At 45.6% G+C, this 26816-nt stretch overlaps 1 protein-coding gene across 7 annotated transcripts in view; it reads right to left on the reverse strand.

Moving 5' to 3' along the window:
* Nucleotides 1-26816, reverse strand: part of ARHGAP8 (Rho GTPase activating protein 8) — a 347233-nt gene that overhangs the window by 223318 nt on the left and 97099 nt on the right. The window lies entirely within an intron of this gene.

Here is a 26816-nt window from a genome sequence, read left to right on the forward strand (position 1 = left end):
ATGTCACTGGGACTCCTCCCCCCGCCGAACCTCCCAGCTGGAGTCGGGTTGTTCTGGGGTCTCTCACCTCCAGGTTAGCGGGAAAGTCAGTCTCTCAGTGCTGGGGAAACTCCAGGGTCCCACTCTCTCCTCTCTGCTCGGACTCCCCGAAGTCTTGGAGATTTATGAACAGGCTTTACCAACTATCTCTAAGGTATATTATGTACCAAATTTTGGAAATGGATAATCTATCAGTAATTTTGGAGGAATCAGTTATGGAAGAAGTTTCACCTGCTACTCTTGTGGTTACTTTTGTTCTCGATCCAGACAGAGATTGGGTTCTGCGCCTTTTCTTCAGGCATAAGTCTAGGTCTTTTCTGAATCTCCAAGTTAGAGTATTTCCTAATGTTGCAAAACAGACTCAGGAACAACATCAGCAATTCTTAATTTTGAAACCTAGAGCCTTGCAAGTGGGAGTGATGTTTTTTTTTTGTTTCCCTGCAAATGTTGTATTAAGATAAAGGTGACTTGTACTTTCTATCATCTGCCCAGCTGTCTTTATTTTTGGCAGATAAGAAATCAGTTGAATAATTACTCGTCTCAATGACCTATGACTGTCATTACAGTGTAAGAATCCTAAAAAATTATTGCTCTTGCTCGTTACTTCATTCTCTTAATATTTAATAATTATAGAAATACATTTTCTTGAAATAGTGTATGGCTTCTCCCAGATAGGGGACTTGATCTGAATTTGGCAATATTTGTAAGATTTCTATTATCTGTTTATCTCTGCTATGTATTTCCTATGCCTTTTCAGATTTTCATTACAAGAATTGTCTTGTTAAATTTAGTTGAAATTGAATAAACTATAAATAAATAAATAAGTAAACAAATAAATAAATAATAATAAAAAAAAAGCATGGCTGTTCTTATGGTTTTTGCCCTCTACATTCCATGGAAACAGTCCTTGCCAAAGTCTCCAATGACATGTTTATGGCTAAAACCATAGACCTTTACTCAGTCCTTATCATCCTTGATCTATCTGCTGCCTTTCATACTGCTGATCACCACCTACTCCTTGATATTTTGTCCTTGCTTGGATTTCAAGACTCCATCCTGTCTTGGTTCTCTTCTTACCTCTCCCATTGCACTTTTAATGTGTCCTCTGTTGGATTCTCCTCTCATGCCATCCCACTATCAATTGGAGTGCCTCAGGGTTCTGTCATGGGTCCTCTCTCTCCTCTCTGAATACAAATTCCCTTGGAGCTCTGATCTCCTCTCATGGTTTTCCATACTATATGCTGATGATTACCAGATTTACCTCTCTACACCAGAAATTTCATGAAGACTCCAGTACTAAGTCTCAGCTTGCTTATCCAACATTGCTGTCTGGATGTCTCACTGCCACCTTAATTTCAAAATGGCTAAGACAGAGTTCTTTATATTCCCCCCTCCCCAAGCCCACATCCCCAGTTCCTCCTTTCTTTATTTTTATGGAAAACATGGTCACCATCTCAGTCTCCCCATAAACTTGGGATCACCTTCGACTACTCTCACTCCTTCTCTACATATATCCAAAATACTGCTAAAATGCATTGTTTCTTTCTCTGAATCATCATTAAAATCTGCCCCTTCCTTTCTGAACCACAGTACCAGATCCCTTATTCATTCTCTCATCTCCTCCTGCTTAGCCCAGTGCAACCTGCGCCTCGCAAGTCTCCTAGTGAACAGTGACAGATTTAGAATTTTGGCTCCCCTAGGCACTGTTGATGCTGTTGGCTCCTGTCATCCTCCTAGCCTTCTGAGGTTGGACAACAGAGAGCAGAAGATCCAAGGCAGTGTTCTCTAGTTTTGTTGCAGCTCAGGGGTAGATTCTGTTCAAAAAAATAAAAAATTCTGAAGCAAACTGGCAAACATTTTCATCTTTTATGCTGCATTATAAAATAAAGTAGTTTTACAGTATAATGAATGTACTTTAATGTATATAGGGTGAAGAAAAGCAATCTCAAGTATCAGTTCAGGGATGAGAACTCAGGGATGGGGAGAGGAAAGAAGGAGGCTGATAAAAGGGGAGGAGTGTGAAAAAGAAAGATGACTAGGGATGGGGAGGATGGGAAATGGGGAAGATTAGGAATCTGGGATGGGAAAGAAGAGGAAAAGAGAGAGAGGGATGTTCTTGGATTGAGGAAGGGGAAGAAATAGGAAGACTTGGGCATTAGGTTCCAGAATCTGGGGATAAGGAACAAAAGGAAGAAACAGAAGTTCCAGGATCTGAGGGATAGAATCCAAGATAAAGGGAAGGAGGATTTGAATTGCAGAGAGTGAGAGCTGATCCTATAATGTTCCGATCCTGTTCCTCCTTGCATACCCTCTCTAACATCCCAACCAATATGACATGTGCGCGCACACACACACACTTGGCACCAACCTCTTCTCCCTCACTTATGAACACTGCCCCCCCAATCCTTGTTCCCCTCTCTCACATACACATGACCTTAGCCTATTCCCTCACATCCCCTAGCCTCTCTTCCCACCCTCCAATGATCTCTACTCAGCCTCTACTAACCTCCCCAAAATGATCCCCTTTTGCTGTCTGCTGCAGGTTCATTTCCCCTCCTCTCCTGTTCCCTGCATGTGCCTAAAGGGGAGGGGATGGATCAGGAAATATAATGCTGTCCTCTGCTGAGAGTCAGCACGGCTGAAAGACAGCAAATCCTCAGCCGGCCTGCTGCACCTCAGAATTTTACCAGCCTAGCCACAGAACTAGAATGCCTATTGACACATCCAGGCCTACCACTAAACCATTTCTCTCCACTACAATCTATCTAAAATTCAGCTGTGAGACTTATCTTTCACCAGTCACTACATCTATATAATCCCTCTTCTCAAGTCACTGCATTGGCTCCCTATCTGCACACAGTTCAATCTCTTCTTACTTACTTACAAGAGCCTTCACTCTGCAGCTCCTCACTACATCTCCTCTCTTATCTCGCTCTACACCTCTCCTCATGCACTTGGCTCATCAGGCCAGTCACTATCTATGTCTTTCTCTTCTACTACCAATTCCCAACTCCATGCTTTCCACCTGGCTGCACCATATGATTGGTGCATCATGCTTCCTTTTTTGCCTGATTTAAATCCAGACTGATTTAAATTTAACCCTAATTAAACCTTCTACGGCCTTATTAATTTTAACCATTTTCTTAATAAATGTAATTCCAAAAATCTCTTTTACCATGTATGCTTGTTTTGATTAGATTGTAAGTTCTACTAAGCAGGCTCTGTCTCTTATATATTTTTCATAACTCCCCCCCTATCACCTTCCATTCACCCCACCTGATCCAACCACCCTTAGAAAAAACTCCTGTACAAAGTTCCTCTCTCATGTTTCACATATTGTTTTTTATACCTTGTATATAAAAATTTCATGTTAAATACTGTTACTGCACCCTGCTCACCCTCACCAACTCCTCCCCATTCTGTGTCTTTCCCGTACAATGTTGAGATGTAATTTTCCATTTCTTTTCCTACCACTGTGTTTTATACTATCTGTACCCTGTAAACCGATGTGATGTGCAAACGAACATCGGTATAAAAAAATCCATAAATAAATAAAATAAATATATATTTGTAAAACGCTGTGGAAGCAATAAGTATATAATCTATTTCGGAGCGGCCTTGGAGGGAATAGAGGAAGGCTGAGCAGCTAGGCGCGCACAGGTTGCACAATTGTGCACCCCCTTGCGCGCACTGACCCTGGATTTTATAACATGCGCGTGGCAGCGCGGGCATGTTATAAAATCGGGTGTAGATTTGTTCGCGCCGAGTTGCATGAACAAATCTACGCCCGTGCGCACCTTTTAAATTTGGCCCTAAGTGGTTGCATCTTACGATATGATGTCGTGTCATGCACCAGTTTACACGGCATATGCCAGATTATGCGTTGCATGCTATTTTTTTTTTGTTTATATAGCCAACTTCCTGCCACTGCCTCTATGATGGTGTGTCAGAAGTTGGAGAGAGAGGAGAGCTGGAGAGTTGATTGAAGTTTAGTTGGAGTTTTGGAGGAGAGTTTTATCGATTAACTGAGAGAGTTGTCCTGTTTATTATTTATCATCGGTTTACCTATACCTTTGTCAATTGTGTTTATCTTTATGTGAAAGAAGAATGTTGAGATTACTACCTGATAATCTCCTTTTCCTTAGTGTAGACAGATGGACTCAGTACAAATGGGATAGTATCCGCGTGCTAGCAGTTGGAGACGGATCTGACGTCAGCACGGGGTATATAGCCCCACAGGAAGCGTAGCTATTCAGTAATCTTCCTTGCAAAAGCTGTTATAGATGTGTGTACTGACGCTCAGTGAAAAAGTGAAAACAGGATTCCCCTGACCGATTGATAGGAGCTGGAGACCACCAGCAGACCGAACCGGAAGGCGTTGATACCTGGTATAGTGCATCCTCGTATAGCAAGAGATGACCTGGCTTACCTTACATCGGGGAAACCCATGTACGCAGGCAGCTGGGCGGGATGCTGAGTCCATCTGTCTACACTAAGGAAAAGGAGATTATCAGGTAGTAATCTCAACATTTCCTGGCGTGTAGCCAGATGGACTCAGTACAAATGGGATGTACCAAAGCTTTACTCCCCACCTGGGTGGGAGGCTGCCTGAGGACCGTGTAATACCGCCCTGGCAAATGCGGAGTCCTCCCTGGCCTGGACATCCAGCCGGTAGAATCTGGAAAAGGTATGGAGGGAGGACCATGTCGCTGCTTTACATATTTCCGCAGGCGATAGCATCTTGGATTCCGCCCAGGATGCCGCTTGAGTTCTGGTAGAATGAGCCTTGACTTGTAGAGGCAGAGACTTCCCCGCCTCCACGTAAGCTGCTCGGATAACTTCTTTAATCCAGCGGGCGATGGTGGGCCGAGAGGCCGCTTCACCTTGTCTCTTACTGCTGTGCAAGACGAACAGATGGTCCGTCTTTCGTAACTCTTGTGTCACTTCCAGATATCTGGGCAGCAATCTGCCAATGTCGAGATGGCGTAATAAACGCCCTTCTTCAGAGTTCTTCAAACCCGCCGTGGTAGGCAAGGAAATGGTTTGGTTAAGATGAAACTGTGAAACCACCTTAGGCAGAAAGGAGGGAACCGTACAAAGATGGATAGCCTCCGGAGTGATTCTGAGAAAGGGATCACGGCAGGACAGTGCTTGTAGCTCTGAAACACGGCATGCTGAACAGATAGCCAGCAAGAACGCCAACTTCAAAGTGAGCGACCTGAGAGATAGACCCCGAAGGGGTCGGAAGGTGGATCCCGCGAGGAAATCCAATACGAGGTTGAGGTTCCATAAGGGCACAGGCCACTTCAGTGGCAGACGAATATGCTTGACTCCTTGCAGGAAGCGAGAAACATCTGGGTGCTTGGCGATGGTCTTGCCATCCCTCCTGGGACCATAGCAAGACAGTGCAGCCACCTGAACCTTGATGGAGCTGAGGGAGAGACCCTTCTGAAGTCCATCCTGCAGGAAATCCAACACAATAGGGATTGTGGTCGTATGTGAATTGGTGCCGTGAGTGTCGCCCCATGCTTCGAATACTCTCCAGATGCGAACGTAGGTGAGGGATGTGGAAAACTTGCGAGCTCGGAGGAGTGTATCAATCACGGGCTCCGAATAACCTCTTTTCTTCAGTCTAGCCCTCTCAATGGCCAGACCGTAAGAGAGAATTGAGCCGGATCCTCGTGAAGAACGGGACCTTGACGTAGCAGGTCCCGGAGAGGAGGCAGGGGAAGAGGCTCCCCTGCCAGTAGTCTTCTCATGTCCGCGTACCAGGGTCTTCTTGGCCAGTCTGGCGCCACTAGAAGAACTAGGCCCCGGTGTCCCTGAATCTTGCGGATGACAGCACCTAGCAGAGGCCACGGAGGAAAGGCGTACAGTAGAGTCCCTGGAGGCCATGGCTGAACCAGGGCATCGATTCCGTGAGAGAACGGGCCGCGCTTGCGGCTGAAGTATCTGGGTACTTGAGCATTGGACTTGTCCGCCAGTAAATCCATGTCCGGAATCCCCCAATGATCCACAATCATCTGGAAGGCCGTGGGCGACAGCTGCCACTCTACCGGATTTAGGCTTTCTCTGCTGAGGAAGTCCGCTGTGGTATTGTCTTTCCCGGCAATGTGGACGGCGGAGATGTCCTGAAGATTCACCTCTGCCCAAGTCATCAGAGGGGCGATCTCCAGAGATACCTGTCGGCTTCTGGTTCCACCCTGACGGTTGATGTATGCCACCATGGTGGCGTTGTCGGACATCACTCTGACTGCTCTGTTCTTCAGTCTGTGAGCAAAGTGAAGGCATGCCAACCGGACTGCCCGTGCCTCTAGACGGTTGATGTTCCACGCTGACTCTTCTCTGTTCCACTGCCCTTGTGCGGTGAGTTCTTCGCAGTGTGCTCCCCAGCCGCTCAGGCTGGCATCTGTGGTGAGCAAGATCCACGTGGGTGAGGACATCTTCGACCCCCTGCTCATGTGGTTGGACTGCAACCACCACCGCAACTGGGTCCGCACTCTGGCTGGCAGAGGTAGGTGCGTGGAATAGTTCCGTAGATGGGGGCTCCAGCGAGAGAGCAGGGCGTGCTGTAGAGGTCTCTTATGAGCCCTCGCCCAAGGTACCACTTCCAGGGTGGATGCCATGAGACCAAGAACCTGTAGATAATCCCAGGCTATGGGCCGACTGGCTGCCATCAAATACTGGATACGCTGCTGAAGTTTCATCTTTCTCTTGGTTGTGAGGCTGACTGTGTCTGCCCGGGTGTCGAACTGTACTCCCAGGTATTCCAGTGACTGGGAAGGCTGTAGGCAGCTCTTGCTGAGGTTGATTACCCAGCCCAAGCTTTCCAGAAGGGCGATCACCCTGTCGGTTGTCCGAAGGCTCTCCTCTCGTGGATTTCGCCCTGATCAGCCAGTCGTCTAGGTAGGGATGGACCAGAATTCCTTCCCTCCTGAGCGCCCCTGCTACCACTACGACCACCTTGGTGAATGTCCATGGAGACGTGGCCAACCCGAAGGGCAGAGCCCGAAACTGGAAGTGGCATCCCAGAACCTTGAAGCGTAGGTAGCGCTGATGATCCGGGTGGATCGGGATATGCAGGTATGCCTCTAACAGGTCTAATGCCGTGAGGAATTCTCCGGGCTGTACTGCGGTCTTGACGGAACGCAGAGTCTCCATGTGAAACCTTGGGACCCGTAAGTATCGATTGACTGACTTGAGGTCCAGGACAGGCCGAAAGGTACCCCCTTTCTTGGGTACCATGAAATAAATGGAATAATGTCCAGAATTCATTTCCCAGGCAGATACTGGGATGATAGCTTTCAAGGACAGGAGCCTCGCCAAGGTAGCTTCCAATTCTGCCTTCTTGTGTACGGGACATGAAGATTCCACAAACTTGTCCGGAGGGAGATGATGAAAATCCAGATAATAGCCTTCCCTGACAACGGCGAGGACCCACTGGTCCGACGTGATCTCGACCCATCTGGGGTAGAAGAGGGTCAACCTGCCCCCTATGGCTCCATCCCCCGGATGAATCGGCGAATTCTCATTGTGGGGCACGGCCGGGCCCCGAGCCCAGACCAGCCCCCCGCTTGCGCTGCCTGGATCGAAAGGACTGAGTCCTGGCCTGAGAACGTGGTGCCTGATATCGACCCCTGTAAGGAACAAAGCGCTGTGAACTCCTGCCCCTGGAGGGCCTTGGAAAGGTGCGCTGGCCCCATCTGGACCGATCTTCCGGCAGTCTAGGCATAGGGGAGGCACCCCAAGTACTGGCCAGTCTATCAAGGTCACTGCCAAACAGCAAGGAGCCCTTAAAGGGCAATCTGGTGAGGCGTGTCTTGGAAGGCGCATCAGCTGACCATTTCCGGATCCAGAGCTGCCTCCTGGCAGCTACGGAGGACGAAATCCCCTTAGCTGTGGTCCTGACCAAATCTGATGCTGCATCCGTGAGGAATGAAAGAGCAGATTCCATGTCAGCCGCCGGAGCGTTGTTTCTGACCTGTGACAAACAAGCACGTGTCACCACTGTGCAGCAGCCGCAATCCGTAAAGAAAGAGCTGTAACCTCAAAGGTCTGTTTTAGAATGGCGTCCATCCGCCGATGATGAGGTTCCTTGAGGGCCGTCCCCCCTTCAACAGGAATGGTAGTGAGCTTGACCACCGCGCTAATCAAGGCGTCCACCTGAGGGCACGCCAGCAGGTCCTGGAGAGCCGGTGCCAATGGGTACATGCCCCTTAGGGCCTGGCCCCCTTTAAAAGAAGCCGCCCATTCCAAATCGATTACTTGTTGTGCCGCTTGCAAGAATGGAAAGTGGCGGGCTGTAGGACAAAGACCTTCCAGCAGGGGGTTCTGCGCAGAGGGTACCGAAGCGCTGGGACCTGTAATATCCAACTCCGCCAGACATTGAGACACCAGGTCGGAGAGGTCCTCCTTAGGGAAGAACCGCCTCATGGTTCTATATGGCGCAATCCCCGGGGGGGAGGTCCCCCTCGTCCGGGAGCTCTGACTCGTCCGATGAAACCTCCTGATCTGATTGATCTGGACTATCCAACAGCGGGAGGTCCCGCTCACGATAAGAGTGTGAGGGACCAGGAACAGGATCCGCAGGAGCCGCAACTGCAGCAGCAGCCGCCACAGTTGCAGCCACCACAGGGACCACAGGAACAGCCGAAGCCACAGGGCCTGGACGGGAAGCCGTTTGCATCTGTACAAAGGCATGGATTCCCTTAAAGAGATCCACCCAGGAAATTGAAGCCGCCTCGAATCGCTGGGGTACAAGATCCCCCGGGAGTCCTGATTGGCCGAGACCGCTCCCTAAATCTGGGGTAGCCCCTGGGGAACTGTCAACAAATCGTGGCTGAGACTGGTCCTGGCCGGAGGGTCGCACGGTCTCCTCACATTGAGTACACAGGGAGTCTGGCTCATCACTGTGCGTGGCCCGAAGCTGGCATGCAGAGCAGAGGCCAAGGGCAGTAATGCCTGAAGCAGGCGGCGCCGCTGCTGAAGATGCTGCTGTGTTCTGATCCATGGAACAACCGGCGCTCAAGAATAGTATGCGGCAGCAAAAGGCGCTTAATACAACAGGCGCTTAACAATAGTATGCGGCAGCAAAAGGCGCTTAATACAACAGGCGCTCAATAATAGTATGCGGCAGCAAAAGGCGCTAATACAACAGGCGCTTAATAATAGTATGCGGCAGCAAAAGGCGCTTAATACAACAGGCACTCAATAATAGTATGCGGCAGCAAAAGGCGCTTAATACAACAGGCGCTCAATAATAGTATGCGGCGGCAAAAGGCGCTTAATACAACATAGGCGGCCAAGAGACCTGCGCAATGGTATGCAATAGGCACTTATCAATATGCAGTTAGCAATATACGCTTAGTAGCATTCCATAGGCCTTCATCAATATGCAATCAGCAATATACGCTCAATGGCATGCAGTAGACTTTCAGCAATATGCAGTCAGCAATATACGCTCAATGGCATTCAATAGGCGTTCAGCAATACGCATTCAGTAATATACGCACAATGGCCTTCAATAGACTTTCAGTAATATGCAGTCAGCAATATACGCTCAATGGTCTTCAATAGGCTTTCAGTAATATGCAGCCAGCAATATACGCTCAATGGCATGTAATAGGCTTTCAGCAATATGCAATTATTTATTTATTTATAGCAATATACGCTCAATGGTCTTCAATAGGCTTTCAGTAATATGCAGTCAGCAATATACGCTCAATGGCCTACAATAGGCTTTCAGTAATATGTAGTCAGCAAATATACGCTCAATGGCATGCAATAGGCTTTCAGCAATTTGCAATTAGCAATATATGCTCAATGGCCTTCAACAGGCTTTCAGCAATATGCAATTAGCAATATACGTTCAATGGCCTTAATAAGCTTTCAGTAATATGCAGTCAGCAATATACGCTCAATGGCATGCAATAGGCTTTCAGCAATATGCAAGTAGCAATATACGCTCAATGGCCTTCAATAGGCTCTCAGCAATATGCGGCTAGCGATATACGCTCAGTGGCATCCACAGTAACCAAGGAGGAAGAAAGCCGCGCCTATCACGGGCGCGGAATACCTGAACAAGGCCCCAAAATGGCGTCCTCCACGGCGTGCCACGCCGCCAATCCTCTGCGCTTCGGAGACCCGTAGGAAGAGATGTACACCGTACCAGCTTCGGCGCTTCCCGGTTGGAACGCAGGCGGTCTCCGGCCGCGGGGGGAGGGACCTCCTCACCGCCGCAATTGAGGATATGCACCCGCTACCTCGTCCACGCCGGGACAGAGGGCCTCGTATGCCGCACCCGAACCTTGCCCGGGGGCTGTGTCACTGCCGCGCTTCGGCAGGACCGAGGACTTCCACCGCCGGGGGAGCACGGCAATCACCCCGGGAGCTCAACTGGGGAGGAACCCTCGGGTATCTACCGCAGGAGCGCGGGGCTCTAAAGTTGAAGAGAGGAAAAACAACATAGAATCTAGAATGATAAGAAAAGAGAAAAATTAAAGTAGTCTTGGAAAGCACGCTCAACTAGCGTGCAGGCACTCCAAACTGCTTTGGAGACGGAAATTACTGAATAGCTACGCTTCCTGTGGAGCTATATACCCCGTGCTGACGTCAGATCCATCTCCAACTGCTAGCACGCGGATACTATCCCATTTGTACTGAGTCCATCTGGCTACACGCTAGGAAATGTTAGTTTTTGTGTGTTTGTCTTGTTAGTTTGTCCTTTTTTGTTGAGGAGAGGAGTGGAGTGGGAGAGGATGGAGTGTGGAAGGCATGAGGAGGAGAAGAGCAGGAGTGGTAGGGGGCAGAGTGCTAGGTGACAACAGAGGAGGAAGAGTAGGAGTAGAGTCAGAGGGAAGGGGAGGAGGAGAGGAGGGCGGGGTTGCCTAGGCAGGCAAGTATGGAGGGAGGAGGATGTCAGGGTAGGGTACAGCAGAGGACAGAGAGTTGGGCAGTTGTCAGGGCAGGTGCGAGGGAGAAAGGGCAAGGAGTGGGGAGAGGGAATGAGAGTTCAGAGAGTGACACCTTCCCAGAAATGGAAGTGACAACCCAATCCTCAGGTAGCCAGGCAGCATCTTGTGCATGGCTCCTTGCACACAAATTCAGCATGGAGGACAACAAGATGGTCATTACTGGTATCCTAGACAACTACAACATGCTGTTTTGGAACCAGTTTGCAAAGACCTCCAGGGCTTCCAAGGGTTAGAAATGGAAAGATCATCACTCAGGCCATATCTCGATGCAGTGGGATGGAAAGGAGTGGAGAACAGGTGGCTCAGCACTACAGGGATGTCAAGGCCCTGCTGAAGTCAAAGGTGTTCAGATGAAATAAGTACATGTGGCAGACTGGCAGAAGAGCCCTTTGTCCTCTTGTCACCCCTATGAAGGAGTGACTCATACAGCAGCTGGGACCAGATATCGTTGAAGACATGGATGAGGCCCTGGACACTATATGAGCCACCTGTAAACATGAAATATGCTACAGATGTACACACTTTTTTGCATTGGATACTCACATTGAATGTTGCAATAAAAATGAACATCTTATGCAAAATGGTACATGTGCACTTATTAGCATTTATACTTATGTATTCTTAGTTTCCACAGCTGCCACCCAGGAATAGCAGAGCACGTACAGAAGGTGATTGCTGCTGCAGAAGAAGGAAGATATGTACAGCCACATAAGGAGGAGAGCTTTTCCACTATTTTCTGCAACTCTGTTTTCATTGTGCTGCTGATAAGAACTACAAAGCCCAGCCTTTCCTTCTGCATCCCTGCCCCTGCCAAAGTTGCCACTTCCAAACTCTTCAACTGTCTTGGCCCTGAACCCAAAGCTGATGATCTGCTTACCTCACCTTGCAGAAGTGCCCTAACCTAGTTGCTGCCTGGAAAATGGAAACAAAAACTGGAAGAGTATCACAGGAAAGTCTCTCATGACAGATTTGGGACATAGGACACGAGTTGTTCCATACATGAATGTATCTCTGTTTATGTGCATGTCAAATGTCTACCTTGTCTTGTAAACACTGGCCAAGCACCACCACCGTTTCCCTGGCTGAAGACTGCTTGCAAGATAGCCTCAAAGCAGCCCATCCTGCTGGGGCTGAAGACTGCCACAAGAGAGACTTGTTGGAGTCCATTCTGCTGGATCCAAAAGACTTCTACAAGAGAAGACCTGGGTGGGGAAAGATGAAGCGGAATCTGCCAAGCCCAGTATTCTTAACTAAATGCTGCTATTGTGTCCCAATTTACCTACTGCTATTGTTGCCTGTTGAAAACAGGAGAGCTGCCCATTCTGCCACTGAGGAAGCCACGCCCCCCCCCCCCAATCATGTGATCTTGAGTAGCGTCGCTGTAGCTCCTGGTAAAAGGAGAGGTCTGCAGGAGAGGGAGAATCACACTGTGCACTTTATTGAACAGTGAATGCTGCTACTGTGCCTCATTTCACCTGCTGCTGTTGTTGCCTGTTGAGAAAAGGAGAGCTGCCCATTCTGCCGCTAACACTAAGGAAACCAAGCCCCATCACTCGACATCGAGTAGTGTCACTGGGGCTCTTAGTAAAAGAAGAGGGAACTTTCCTTCCGCCTCCCCCCACCTTCCCCTTCCTTCCCCTACCTAACCCGCCCCCCAGCCTACCTAAAACCACTCCCTTACCTTTGTCGGGTATGTTGCGCCTGCCAACCGGCAGGCAAAGCTTACGCGCGCTGGCCGATGCCCGGCCTGCAATCCCGGGCACAGCAGCAAATGGCTGCTGTGCCTGGAGGCTCCGGCCATGCCCCCGCCCCGCCCCGTTTTGCAAGCCCCAGGACATATGCGCGTCCCGGGGCTTGCGCGCGCCGCCGAGCCTATGCAAAATAGGATTGGCGTGCGCAGGGGCAGATTTTCTCGGGTTACGCTCGTAGTCTTTTTGTGTTGTGCATCAGTTTATGTTTGGTGCCCCTTAGTGCACCAAACATAAACTGATGCACAACACAAAAAGATATTGCGAAATGCAACCTAGCCACACCCATAAGTTTATCACAAGAAGCTAACATGCCATAAATCTTTATTATTTACTACCGTTTGATGCATCTAGAGCTAACGTTGGTACCTGAGGCAATGGAGGCTAAAGTGACTTGCCCAAGGTCACAATGAGCAGCAGTGGGATTTGAACCCTAGTTCCTAGCCCGCTGCTCTAACCACTAGGCTTCTCTTCCACTCCCTAATTAGAAAAATAGAATTAGAAAAGGTTCAGAGAAAGGCAACCAAAAGTAACAAAGGGAATGGAACAATTCCCTTATGTGAAAAGGCTAAAGAGGTTAAGACATTTCAGCTTGGAGAAGAGACAGCTGATGGGAGATACAGTATAGGTCTATAAAATAATGAGTGGGTAGGATTAATAAACATGACCCGGTTGTTTCCTCTTTATAAAAGTTCAAAGACTTGGGGCACTCAATGACGTTACTATGTTGTACATATAAAACTAATAAGAGAAAATATTTTTTTTAGTCAACGCATAATTAAGCTCTGGAATTCGTTGCCAAAGGATGTGGTGAAAGCTGTTAGTGTAGTTGTGTTTAGAAAAGGTTTGGGCAAGTTCCTGGAGGAAATGTTCATAAACCATTATTAAGATGGAATTGCAGGAATCCATTGCTTATCTCTGAGATAAGCAGCATGGAATCTCTCTATCCTTTGGGATCCTGCCAGGTACTTGTGACCTTGATTGGTCACTGTTGGAAACAGGATACTGGGCTTGATGGTCCTTTGGGTATAACCCAGTATGATAAATCTTCTGTTCCTATGTTCTAAATATATCAAAGGTTTTATATCCAGATAAACTGTGCCCCTACGTTTCCTGTTTCAGGCAATTTGGGAATTGTTTAACTGGAGCTATGCTCATAAAGCATTGTTGACCAATCATCCTCAGTCTTCAAGATAATTATGTTTTCCTTTATCGCTGTTCTTAACACCTTTCCAGAATGGAAGTTAAATGCTTTTTAGATGCCCATTTATAGTTGAGAACTATTGTTATAAGTAGAAACCATATGAACTTTTACTTCAGTTCCCTGGGATCTTCTCAACACTGAGGGAATCCTTGAAAAGGAAGTATAAAAGTATTGCAGTTCTAAAGTCAAAGTCAGTACTTCCTAGAAACTTATTTAATGATTCCTGAAATGTCTTATTATGGTTTTTGTTTTTGCATTTCATATATATATCTATAAATATATAGATATATATACCCATATATGTAATTGTTTCATAACACTGAACTAAAATTCTACAAAAATGTGTGGTGTTTTTTGTCATTAAACCCATTCAGAACAAAAGAAATTAACAAGCAGTTTTGCATTAATAAGCATTTATCATAAAAAGACTTACAAAATCCACATTATATAGTGCTTACTACAAAATGTTTCTTCACTAATTTTTTTTTATTATCCTTTAAGAACAATTTATATTTGGGGTTGTTTGCCAGGGCTGTTGGCACAGGGTGTGACAGACCTACAAGTTAGCTTGCTATTCTTTAGTGAGTTATGAACTGGCTTTCCCCCCCAAATTTCACTTTTATAGAAGGAAGTATTTTTATAGAAATATTTTTTAATAAAGCTATTTTGCGATAGTAGTATTGTTGATTTGTCATATATATATATATATATATATATATATATATATATATACACACACACACACATACTGTATATACACACACCATACCTATATATATATAGATAGATATACAATAATTGGCACTTCTCCCTATTTGTATACAAATTCATTCAATACTATAAGTAAACTTTTATAACTAGTAAATTGAACCATTATAAACTTTCAATCAAAGCCAGACTCTATTTGTTCATATAAAATATAATAATCTTTCAGTGCTATAATATTAATATGAATCATGTTTCACCAAACTAGGCTGTGTCAAAGTACATTTCTACAAAGATGGAATAATGTTAGCAAACCGTTTTGTATAAATAATGATCTTTCCAATATCATTACTCACCCATAATTTTAGAACCACACAAAAATTATTTTAAACATATTCATCTGCTGCATTGATGCTATAAAGATGGCATCTCAGAGCTCAATAAACACTTATGCACTTAAATCTAAGATGGATTGGTTAATAAGAATTTGAATAGACATCTCAATACACACCAAATTGACATGCCAGAGCCAGTTTTTAATGAATATGGCTGCTATCAAATGCTAATATACTGACCAATTTTTCTCTATTCAAAATAGCTGAAAAATGTTATTGTACTTTTAAATCTAAAATAGATTGAGAAATGAAAATTTGATATATGCTATGTTGACATGTCTAATTCAATTTTTAATAAACACAATTGATATCAAATGCCAACTGGTTAACAAATGTCTCTCTCCAAAAAATAAAGTGGAAAAAAATTATTAATCTTCTTCAGAATGCCTTCATGAAAAATAATGCCATTTGATTTCAGAATTCAGTTTGTGAGCTCAATAGTATTCAATTTGTACATCCATCACTCTTCATGTCTACTCAGTTCTAGATTTAAATCCCCTCCTCTCAGATGTTTCCCAACTTTGTCTATCACAAAAAAAACGTAATTGTTCACATGTATGATCATCAGCCAAGCAATGAGTCACTATTGGAGCTTTTGTTCTCTTCTTTTTCAGATTTCTATGTTCTGAGATTCGAGTTCTAATTTGATGCATTGTTTTCCCAACATATAATTTATCACAAGGACATCGTATATCAAACTACTTGACAAGTTGCACATGCAGATGAAAACTTCAATGAGAAAATAGTCTTAGTAATTTGATGATTGAATTTGTTCACTGACAGAAATGTTACAAACGTGACAATATCCACATTTTTGATGGCCTGTATACAATTGAGGTTTCTATAGTTTTAACTCTTGATAAAGAGAAGGGCACATCTCCTCCTTCAAATTTCTACTTCTGGAATGCACAAATCTTAACTTAGCATTACTAAAACAATCATTCATGTGTAATAAAGGCCAATATTTACAAAATATATTTTTAAATAAAAAAAAATATGGGGCAGATTTTAAAAGCCCTGCGTGCGTAAATCCAGCTGGATTTATGCGTGCAGGGGGGTTATGCACGCCGAGCCTATTTTGCATAGGCCCGGCAACGCGCGCAAGCCCCGGGATGCGCTTATGTCCCGGGGCTTGAAAAAAAGGGGTGGGCGTGGCCAGAGGCCTCTGTAGTGCCTCTAGGCCGGGGGATCACGTGCCGGCACTTGGCCGGTGTGCACAACCTATGCCTGCCCCGAGGCAGGCGCAACTTGAACAACAAAGGTTAGGGGGGTTTAGGTAGGGCTGGGGGGCAGGTTAGGTAGGGGAAGGGAGGAGAAGTTGGGGGGACGGAAGGAAAGTTCACTCTGAGTGGCCTCGGAGGGAACAGGGAAAGCCATCGGGGCTCCCCTAGGGTTCGGCGCGCGCAAGGTGCACAAGTGTGTACCCCCTTGCATGCGCCGACCCCGGATTTTATAACATGTGCATGGCTGCGCGCACATGTTATAAAATCGGGCGTAGATTTGTGTGCACCAGGTTGCGTGCACAAATCTACTCCCACATGTAGCTACTAAAATCCAGCCCTATTTTTTTTAAAGAAAAATATGAATATCCTAACACAGTCGTGAAAATACTTTCATACTGGCCATGCTTCTCTGATAAAATTTCTGTGTGAAAAAAAGAGCTTGTTTATATGCCTTTTTTTTTTTTTTACAGCAGAATAAGGATATCATGTTGCAGCAGCCTGCTGGGACCGGCAAACATAACAGTGTATTTTGGTAGAGTAGGAATAAAGTTGGTTTGTTTCACAGTCAGCAGGGAACAAATATAAAAAGCATTTTTGGGACCTTTAACCAGTCACTACCATGTTTAATACTAATGAAAGAGAAAGCTGTAGTGTTCACATCAGGTATGCCAACATTATAGGGCCAGATTTTAAATCAACTATGCGTGTAAAACCCGGGGTTTTTTTTAACGTAGATGGGCCTTACGGGCGCCGGGCCAATTTTCAAAGGCCCGGCCATGTATGTAAGTCCCTGGTTTTGTGAAAGGGGCGGTCCAAGGCTAGAGGCGCCCAGCACAGCGACCATTTTCCGCTGTGCCAGGGGATCGCGTGCCTGCAGGGTGCCGGCACACACAACTTGCTCCTGCTCAGAAGCAGGCGCAAAAGGTGAGATGACGATATTGGGGGTACATGGAAGCATGCGCCTAATGTTTTAAAATCTACCCCATAGAAAATATGAGGTATCCTCATATGTACATATTTGATATATATTATTTTCATATTATAAGGAGGCAATGTGTGTTTATTAAAAGTATGCATTGTGTTCATTTATAGAGGAAGTTTAAAGTATAGTGATTGAGCAGTGATCCATATAGATATGTATTCAGTCTAGGAAGATGACGACACAAGATATAAAAAATAAATCATCATAAAGATTCCCTGAGGAAGCCTATATTGGCCTTTGTTAGGTCTGTGATGATTTTATATAGATTACCATTCAATGATTTCAGTAATTGATGCAGCCAAATTTGAGACATTGTGGCAAATTTTGTTGAAATTATTTTTCAGCGATCTTCAGCAATTGAGACAGCCAAGTTTGAGTCAGCATTTCATTAATTAATGCAACAGAAATAAGAGTAGTGGACATCAAGTAAGAATAAGGACTCATTGTTTGAAGTGGTGATATAATTTGTCGGTATTTTAAATAATGTAAGATATCATTTGTGAGACAAATGTAAACATTTAATGTGGTGTATTAGAACAAATGTTTTTACTGAGGTAGAAATGTGAATATGAGGTAAGGAGACCTTCATATTGCACAGAGCAGAAGCAGAACTTAAAGCATCGTAACTTGCTTGACAATCACTCACACTGCTCTAAAGCTCTGATGTACTTTTATATCATTGGTCTCCAATGAATAATGGAGAAATTACTTACCTGATAATTTAGTTTTCCTTAGTGTAGACAAATGGACTCAGGACCAGAGGGTTATATGCTCCCCTGCTAGCAGATGGAGATGGAGTCAGTTTCAAAGCTGACATCACCTTAAATATACCTCTGCAGTGACCTCAACCCTTCAGTATTCTCTTCAAAAGCCACTGTGGACATACCTCTGAAAACCTTGATTAAAAAATGGATAATCATAATTGTACTCAACCAAACATAAGCGCTGAATCCCAGCAAGATTATAGATGCCCTGATCTAGGTACTGGGAGACGTAACCTCTTGGAATCTAGATTCACCTTATGGGCGATTCCTTGGCACTGTTCATGGGCAGCCATGGGCGGGATGCTAAGTCCAACTGTCTACACTAAGGAAAACGAAATTATCAGGTAAGTAATTTCTCCATTTCCTAGCATGTAGCTAGGTGGACTCAGGACCAGTGGAATGTACAAAAGTTATTCCTGAATGGGGCAGGAGCCTTACAAGGGCTGCATCCTCTCAGGCCTGAACATCCAGGTGTTAGAACCTGGAGAAGTTGTGTAAGGAGGACCACATCGCCGCTCGGCAGATGTCGACGGGAGACAGTAGTTTAGCTTCTGCCCAGGATACTGCCTGGGCCCTAGGGGAATGAGCTTTAACCTGAAAGACTAACTGCTTCCTTGCCTCTACATAAGCTCCCGTGACCACCTCCTTGATCCAGTGAGCTACGGTAGTTTGCTAAGCTGGATCGCCTTGTCTCATTCCACCATGAAGAAGGAAGGTGGAAGGTGGAAGGAGACATCGGTTCTGAGAGTTCCAGATACTGCACTAAAAGCCTGACATCCAAATTGTGGAAGAGGCAGTAGTCTTCCATGTCCTTGTGTCTATCAAGGGACGGTAAGGAAATGGACTGATTCAAGTGAAACTCCAAGACTACCTTGGGAAAGAAGGAAGGAATGGTGTGAAGATATAATGCTCATGGAGTCATCCAGAGGAATGGTTCCTGACAAGACAATGCCTGTAGTTCAGAGATGTGACGAGCCGAGCATATCGCCACCAAGAACACAGTCTTCAGCGTTACCAGGCGCAGGGATAGGCTGCACAGCAGCTGAAAGGAAGGCCCTGCTAAAAAGTCCAATACTAGATTCAGATTCCACAGGGGAACTGGCCACCGTAGGTGTGGTCGGAGGTGTTTAATCCCTTTTAGGAAATGGGCCAAGTCCGGGTGAACTGACAGGCGGGCTCTGTTCACCTCGCCTCTGAAACAGGAGACAGCCACTACCTGGACCTTTAAGGAATTGAGGGATAATCCTTTATGAAGGCCGTCCTGTAAAAATTTCAGAACCAGAGAGATCTGGGCCATCCGAAGGGCAACTTTACATTCCCTGCACCAGGCATCAAATATTCTCCAGATCCGTACATATGCTTAGGACGTCGAGAATGTCCACTCGCAGAGCAAGGTGGAAGATACTGCTGCCAAATGCCCATGCTTCATCAGGCGAGCCCTCTCAAGGGCCAGCCCATAAGACAAAATAGAGTCGGGTCCTCGTGAAGGATCGGACCTTGTTGGAGCAGGTCCTTGAGCGGAGGAAGGCATAAGGGTTTCTCCACAAGAAACCTCCACATGTCTGCATACCACAGGCATCTGGGCTAATCTGGAGCCACTAGAAAGACTAGTCCCCTGTGGTGCAAATGACCTTAAGAACATAAGAAATTGCCATGCTGGGCCAGACCAAGGGTCCATCAAGCCCAGCATCCTGTTTCCAACAGAGGCCAAACAGGCCACAAGAACCTGGCAAGTACCCAAACTACTAAGAAGATCCCATGCTATTGATGCAATTAATAGCAGTGGCTATTACCTAAGTAAACTTGATGCCCTGACACTGAAGCCTGTGGCTGAACTGTAGGCATGCTAATCTGATTGCCTGGGCTTCCAGGCGGTTTATGTTCCAGCGCACCTCTTTTTTGGTCCAATGGCCCTGGGTCTCTAGTTCCTTACAGTGAGCTCCCCACCCCCGGAGGCTCACGTCTGTCATGAGAACTAGTCAGTCCGGTGGGAACAGACTTATACCCTTGCTCAGATGAGCCTCCTGCAGCCACCACTGAAGCAGAGAACATACTTCCATTGGTAGGTGTAGGTGAATTGAATAGTCCTAGGACTGTGGGTTCGAACGTGACAGCAGGGAGTGTTGGAGTGGACGCATGTGTGTCCTCGCCCATGGTACTACCTCCAAGGTTGATGCCATCAGACCAAGCACCTGAAGATAGCTCCACATGCTGGGACATATTGTGTTCGTCAACTAGTGCACTTGGCACATCATCTTCCTTATACTCGAGGGTGGAAGGAAGACCTTGTCCTGTATGGTGTTGAACTGGAGTCCCAGATACTCTTAGGACTGGAAGGGCTTGAGATTGCTTTGTCCATGTTCACAACCCAACAAAGTTCCTGAAGCAGGGACATCACCCTGTTGGTCACCTGGAGGCTCTTTCTAATAACTTCACCCTGATCAACCACTCATCCAAGCATGGGTGCACCAGGATTCCTTCTTTCCTCAGTGCTGCTGCCACGACCACCATAATTTTGGAAAATGTTCTAGGGGCGGTGGCCAGGCTGAAGGGTAGTGCCCGGAACTGATAATGGCCGCCTAGCACCTCAAAGTGTAGGAAACGCTGGTGGTCTTGTCAGATTGGAATGTGACGTTAGCCTCCAATAGGTTCAGGGAGGTTAAGAACTCTCCCGGCAGTATGGCCATTATGACGGAGCATAGAGTTTCCATTCATAAATGAATTACTCATAGATGACAGTTGCTGCTCTTGAGGTTCAGGATGGGGCGAAAGCACTCCTTCTTGGGTACAATGAAATAGATGGAATAGCGCCTCATATTTTCCTGGGGTGTAGGTACTGGAATTATTGCCCTCAAATTGAGGAGCCTTGTTAAGGTAGATTCCACTGCTAGCTTCTTGTGCTGGGAGTGGCACGGAGACATCATAAATATGTCTCGAGGAATGCTGCGAAACTCCAGTGCATATCCTTCTCATATGATATCCAGCACCCATTTGTCCGATGTGATCTCAATCCACCACTGGTAGAAGAGAGATAGCCGACCCCCTATCACCTCGTCCCGTGGATGGGTCGGCAAACTTTCACTGGGGAGTTCGGGTCGAGCCTGATCCCGAACCAGGCACTCTTTTTGGTTGTCGACTCCGAAAGGACTGAGACCATCCCGAGGACCGAGATGTCTGAAATGATGAGTTCCTATAGTGTCGAAAGTGCTGGGAGCCCCTGGTCCGACCATTTCATCAGCGAGGGGCGCTGCAACATTTCTTCTCTTATCTTCCTGTAGTCAAGGCACTGGAGATTCATCCCATTTACTGGCCAGCTTTTCCAATTTGCTACCGAATAGGAGGGATCCCTTAAAGGACATCGTTGTGAGATTTGCCTTAGAGGTCATGTCTGCTGACCAACTACGTAGCCATAGCTGTCTTCTGGCCACCACCATTGAAGCCACTCCTCTGGCCGAGGTACAGACTAGGTCAGAGCCCGTGTCCACTAAAAATGCAGTGGCGAGGACTATAGCCTGTCTGGAAGGCACTCCTGAATAATCTACCTCTCTCTCGAGAAGCAGGCACGAGGGAGTCACCAGGGCACAACAAGAAGCAATCTGTAGTGACATTGCTGTTGCATCAAAGGCTTGTTTAAGGATGGACTCCAACCGCCTATTATGCTACTCCTCCCTCCATTGGGATAGTTGTTCACTTTGAAACAGCGCAGACCCGGGCATCCACTTTGGGGAAACGCAGGCATTCTCTGGCTGCCGGATCCAGTGGGTAGAGAGCTTCCAATGCCTGACCTCTTTTAAAACTGGCTTCCGGGGCATCCCATTCCGGGTCAAGAGGCTTTCCGTAAAGACATTAGGATGGGATTCTTCTTAGGTTCCATCATAGGGTCCAAGCTAGGAACTCCCAGAGTCATCAGGGTCTGGGAAACCAGGGCTGGCAATTCATGTATAAGGAAAAACCATTGACCCCTAATGTCGCCCTCTAACTTTTAATTTGAGAAGGGAACCAGTGTAACTTATGTAAAATAACTCTAAATCCCCACACCTCTTGATGTAAAACAATTCTCTGCGCATTCCTAATTGACCATCATAATAGGCGTCATTGTGTGGCAATCCATGCCTGTCAATCACTCTGCCTTAAGTTTAATCATAGGTCATATTCATGGTCCGATATGGCTCCAAGCCTTGCGGGATTTCCCCTTCCACCAAAGAATCTGCATCCCTTTCATCAACCGTGGTATCTGGGTCCTGTCAGAGATACCCTTGGTGAGGCGAGGCATGTCTCGAGACCCGTTGTTAGGGCTGGAAGAGCAATGCCTTCCCAGCTGGGGTTCAGTCCAGACCGGGGCAAGAGGGACAGACTGCGCCTGTTCGAAGGCTTGAAAGCCTTGAAACAAATTCCACCCAAGAAAAGGCTGCCAGGTCCATACCTAGCCCAGGAGGAACTGGGGTAGGTACGGCTGAATTTCCCTCTCCCAGTGTAGACCCAGACCCGGGATTATTCAGATCTGGGGTGCTACCAGATAAGGTCATGGTTGACCCATCTTCTGAATGGGAGGAGCTGGGCTTGGAGTCCAATCCTCCCTGGGCCTCCTCACAGTGTTGACATAGGAAGGACTCCAGGTCAGACTGTGTAGCAATAATAAGGCAGGCAGCACAAAGAGAGCATCGCTTATGCTTCTTTGCTGCCGGGGCCATAATTAACGGTAGCTGTGTACTCAGCCGATTAGCACTAGGAATCGAGCGCACTCAGATCCGGTACCAGTGCACGTAAGTAGAAGTGCCCATATGCGTAAACCTGTGTGTGCGACTATGCACACACATATGTGCGACGTTAAGTGAACAGAGCCGGCACGCGCCATGTGTACCAACGGTTATGGAGAGCAATGAAGATGCACACAACCATGCGCAAGATGGCGCCGCCACGGCCCACCATGTGGAGTGCCCACCGAGCCTGAAGTGGGACCTAGTCCATCAGGGGGCCACTCAACCTGCTCGGAAGCACCCTTCCCTTACCCCAATGGGATCGGGAAAGTCGTCGGTACGGCGTGCTGAGCAAGGAGACCAGAGGAAGACTGACCGAAGTCCTTCCATGTCTCTAAATAGGAAGGAATCCTCTTCTCTTTTTACTTACCTGGGTTCAGCTTTTACTGGCTGAGTACAGAGACGGTCTCCGGCTGAGGAGAAAGAGGGCTATGGCCGTCACCGCCGCATTCGGCTTCCTGCATCCGCTGCCTTTCTGCTGCTTCAGCAGCAAAGTCCATGCCAGGAACTAGCTACTGGACCAAAGCACACCTCTGAGGGATCTCGAAAATCACCTCAGGAATTCTCGACTGGGGGAGGGACCTTTAGGTATCACCACAGGAAAGCGGGACTCAATCGATCTCCAGTTTAAAGGTAAATTTTACTATTCAGAGTACTGCAATCTTGCTATACCACCAATGCTGGTGTAGGGAAAGCACGTCCACATCTGGTAGGAGATGGAGAGATACTGAAGGGCTGAGGTCACTGCAGAGGTATATCTAAGGTGAAGTCAGCTTTGAAACCTTACTCCATCTCCATCTGCTAGCAAGGGAGTATATAACTCACTGGTCCTGAGTCCATCCGGCTACACGCTAAGGAACTTTTAAGTTTGTATATAAAACAAGCATAAACAGAATAATGTATAATATGGGTGAACTTATGAGTCATTAGAAAATCTGCAGAGTTCTCTTATTTAAAAAAACAGCCCGACAAGATACGCATTTCAGTTTCTTCATCGGGGCTAAATTCATATATCATGCACTTGTGGTTCTGCAATGACAAATACCATATGTCCTGTCAAAACACTCGTTCCTGAACAAAAATTCAACCATATACCTGAAACAACTGAGACTACCATCTTGGTTAGTACCCCATTCATTTGACAGACACTGCACTTTGACGTCATTTTTAAAATAAGCTGGTAAGGTTTCTAGAACGTGTGACATGACTATGTCATTATTCATACTTTAAAATGAAAAATTGCTAAGATTAAGTTAAAACCTGATTAGGAGGCATACACCAAAAATAGAACTGTCACGATGAAATGTCATTGAATCACTAAGTCCTACAAAAAGAAAGGTTATATCAGGGAGCACCATTCTCTCTCATCATTCATGCCAAAAGGTAACACTGTGTTTAAATGGAAAATCCAGAGTTGTTCTCAATAGTTCAAAATTGATAACATCACTACCTTGCTTAGGGGGAATGACTTTATCAATGATACCCAACTTGAGATTCTCAAATGTATGATTAGTAGCCATACATTGACTGACTATGGGAGCCAGATTCAAACTATTAGTTAAATCTGTAGAGTTTTCCCAAATGGCTGCTCTAACCCCTGAGTGTACGCAAATAACAGAGGTTCATGAAATATTTCATGTAAAGATAAAACATGCCAATGACATCTTAAGCTACTGAAAAGCCATGATGCTTTCCTGGAAAATGTACCACACAAAGTATGGATGATTCTTATTTACCTCGGTATTCTAGTAAAGCTGATCTATCTGAATAAAGTGCTGTGTGGTAATTATTCCTAATAGTGGACATTGTCTGGACAATGCATAACCTCTTGTGAAGAAATGCTTAGCCAGAATACCTTAAACTCGTGCAAAGTAGAACAAATTCTATATATTCTAAAAAAAAATTAGCTAACAGGGAGAACACGTATAATATGTTCTGCTTTGCATGAGTTTAAAGTACAAGATTACATTCTTCAAGAATCTCCATTAATTGCATGCAATATTAATAACCATATGATCAGAGCAATCATTCCAGAAAACCCTACAAATTTAACTAATAGTTTGAATCAGGGTTATTGTTCATGTGACCACTGTGATCTATGCACATTGTCACTGCATGAACCCATTTGGACACATGCTATATCTCACATTAAGGTTCAACTCAATTTTTCCACTTCATGTGAGTCTAACAATGTCATCTAATGTACTTGCCCTCTTGTTTATATTGGTAGAACCAAGTGCTCAATATGCACTCAGCTCCAAGAACACTGGAGATGTTTAAAGACCAGGAAGGAACAAGTTCCAATAGTCAGTCGCTGTCTGGCTACTAATCATACATTTGAAAATTTCAAGTGATATATCATTGATAAAGTCATTTCCTCTAAGCGAGCAATGCTGGGTTTTCAGCATGAATGAAGAGGTAGAATGGTGCTCCCTGATATAACCTTTATTTTTGTAGGAATTGGAGATTTAATGACATTTCATTAAGATAGATTTTTTGTGTCTGTCTCCAGATCAGGTTTTAAACTTAATCTTAACAATTTTTCAATTTAAAGTGAGAATAATGACGTACTTACAACACAGGTACCAGAAAGCTTTCCAGCTTATTTTAAAAATAACATCAACGTGCGACATCAGTCAAGTGAGTAGGATACTGACCAAGACAGTAGTCTCAGTTGTTTTAGGTATATGGTTGAATTTTTGTTCATGAGCAAGTTTGTTGTCAGGAAATATGGGACTTGTCATTGCAAGTATACCATTCGTATATCATGCAAGTACATGATATATGAACTTAACCCCTGCTGAAGAAACCAAAACACATAGGGGCAGATTTTTAAATAGTACGCACGTGTACTTTTGTTCGTGCAACCGGCGCAAACAAAAGTACGCCGGATTTTAAAAGATGTGCGCATAGCCGCATGTATCTTTTAAAATCCGGGGTTGGCGCACACAAGGCTATGCAAAATCAGCAGCCTGCGCGCGCCGAGCTGCGCAGCCTGCCTCCATTCTGTCCGAGGCCGCACCAAAATCGGAGTGGCCTCGGAGGGAACTTTTTTTTTTGTTCCCCCCCCCCACCTTTCCCTCCCTTCCCCTATCTAACCCTCCCCCAGCCCTAACTAAATCCCCCTCCCCTAACTTATTTTGTTGAGTTAGGCAGGCGTAACTTGCGTGCGTCGCCAGTTCCCTGCCCTGACACAGGCCACTGTGCCGGAGCACTCGGCCCCGCCCCCGGAACTCCGTCACGCCTCTGGACATGTCCCCGGACATGCCCCGAATGCTGCGCCGCCCCCGACACGCCCCCCAAGCAAAGCCCCGGGACTTAGGCGCGCTGGGCTTTTAAAATCTACCCCATATTGTGTCAAGTGTTTATGAAATAAGAGAACATTGCGGATTTTCTAATGAGACTCATATTAAGATAAGTTCCACCATATTATAAATCATTCCATTTAAGCTTGTTTTATTTTATTTTTTTTTATTTAATCAGATTTTTAACAAATTTATCACATTTGCAAAAAATCAAGAAAATAACTTTAGTACATGAAATAAAAAAAGAAGATCTCAATAATATCATTTGTACTTCAGAAATAAAGTCCCCAATAAAGGGAGGATATACAAGGAAAAATAACCTGTTACTTTACAGGAAATTGTATATAAATATACTAACAGAGACTATTACATTCTTTTTCCTACAGTTTCTCAACCCTGTTCTTTATCTGTCAAAAATACCTCAAGGTGAGTAGGTTCTAGAAAAATAAATTTATTCTTTTGAAGAATAATTAGACACTTACACGGGAATTTCAAATAAAAAGACGCTCCTAACGCTAGGACCCTTAAAAAGTAATTAAAAAAAAAAAAGTTATTTGTCGGAAATCAATGGTTACAAAAGTACATCAGAGCTTTAGAGTGGTGTAAATTACTCTCAAGTAAGTTACGATGCTCCAAGTTCCACTTCTGCTCTGTGCAATATGGTCTCACCACCTTATTTTCGACAATTAGTGTTTTTTCTTTTCTTTTGTATTGTTACACC

Source organism: Rhinatrema bivittatum, chromosome 4 (assembly GCF_901001135.1).
Source record: "Rhinatrema bivittatum chromosome 4, aRhiBiv1.1, whole genome shotgun sequence".
NCBI classification, from domain to species: Eukaryota; Metazoa; Chordata; class Amphibia; order Gymnophiona; family Rhinatrematidae; genus Rhinatrema; species Rhinatrema bivittatum.